This window comes from Schistocerca americana, chromosome X, assembly GCF_021461395.2.
Source record: "Schistocerca americana isolate TAMUIC-IGC-003095 chromosome X, iqSchAmer2.1, whole genome shotgun sequence".
NCBI classification, from domain to species: Eukaryota; Metazoa; Arthropoda; class Insecta; order Orthoptera; family Acrididae; genus Schistocerca; species Schistocerca americana.
The window spans coordinates 915,990,316-915,992,218 of NC_060130.1; positions in this window are offsets into that span (position 1 = coordinate 915,990,316).

The following is a 1,903-nucleotide window of genomic DNA, read 5'->3' on the forward strand; positions in this document are numbered from 1 at the left end:
GCAAAAAACAACATTTTACTCAAACTGTAGATGCACAATGATTTCTTTTCAAAAATTTACTGTCCAGCTCAATCACACTAATGTTTTAACAAACGTATTGGTTTTGGGCATTGTCAGCTTTTTGTTTAGAAATTAGTGTGATTGTGTTGGACATAAACTATTTTCTTATTTCAACTTTACTTATTGGACAATGACTATACATAGCAAAAGCTGCCATAGTGTGACCCATGACCCTCAGGTAATTTGAGATATCCCCATGGTTGCTAAGGCAGAGCAACAGTTGCTAGCAGCATCGGCATCCTCGCTCACCAAGTAGTATGTCAGCTTTGCCATCAAAAGGTGAGGTGGTTGGGTATTGCACATTGCCGAAGACCTATGGTGGTTAGTAGAAAGGACACTGGCACTTTGGGTGGGATGCAGACACTTTGACTTGAACTCCGAAATGCTCTTGCAGCCACTCAGATAATGCATCTGGCAATGGTAGCCACTGATTGAATTCACAACAGCAGATCCTGTTCAGGGCCTAGAATCATCAGGCATCACTGATGGCTCATAGACCAGTGACCCTATTTAGTAGTCAGTACAGCTGCTTGATGAGGGACAACATGATCTAGCCATACATTCAGTTGATGACTAGCCAGGAGACTGAACTAGTTGAATGTAGGATGCATAATGATTTTGCTGACTAAACCACAAATATTTATAAGCCCCATGGCCAGGTGCATTGTTACAGCAGGCAGGCTCCCATTACATACTCAATTGTGGAAATGCCACATTGTGCTGCACTGTCTAAGAATATGGTGAACCACCAATGACAGAATGCAATATTGCTGTTTCCAGATAGCCTGATTACAGTTTGTGCTGCCACAATCTGCAACACCTAGCAGCAGGATTGAGGCTGCATATTACTTGGCTGGTTCTAAAGGCCTGCTTGCAGCTTACCCCACTTCAGTTTATGGGAAACAAAACCACCTCTTATTATGTGTGACATGATAGTTTTTGTGAGAGATAGCTTCTATGGAGTAGTCCCCAAAGTCTGATATGAGAGAATCAGTCAACTTATTTTTCAACATTCTCTTTAGAAAGCATTCTGGAGCTGTTGAAGTACCACAGTTGATGCATGAAGTGAAAAGATTTACACACTGATAATTTTTTTAAACTAAAAGATAGTGTTTTCATTAATATAAATTAAAACAACAATGCTATTTATTTTCACATATTTGTAGTGAGTTCCATTTTTTGTGTGTTAAGCCCTTCTGTGACCATATCAACCCATTTCAGTAAAACTCATTAGCATGCAAGGAGAACTTTGAAGGTCCCACAAATTCTGTTTTGATATACAGAATCAAACTGATAACTAGTCTTCAATGTCATTTTAAGTTGTAAATGTGATATTTAGATTCCTAAGGCAAATCATAAATCTGGCGTAGACCTTCACTGATGTGGTTAAGTATCATATTATAAGTTACCATAAAAAAAATAAAAAAAAGGCAGCATGAGCTGAAAGTACAAGTTCTGGTGGAGTGTTTCTGTGTGAGGAAGAGCTTCAGATGTTACTGTACATCTTCGACTCTCTAACCTTCTCATTCATAGTGAGATAAAAGTAATTTTCAAAATTGTTCTGTGAACGTCTTTGGTAAACATTGATATGGTGTGTGAAAATAATTCTCAATAACTTAAGAACATACAAAAGTGTGATGAATTATCATTGTGAAGCATAATAACTCACAACACTTGTAACATTGTCTTTTCTTTATAGTTTTATTGATTTTTTTGTTGGTACAGTATATCGGGAAGTATATTCCCCGTTTGAAGAGAAGAGATCCAGTATCGTTAATTTGGCTATGCATTAACATTAACATGATTTTCTGTGAAGCTTTTTCTCTTGATTATTTTGATCATA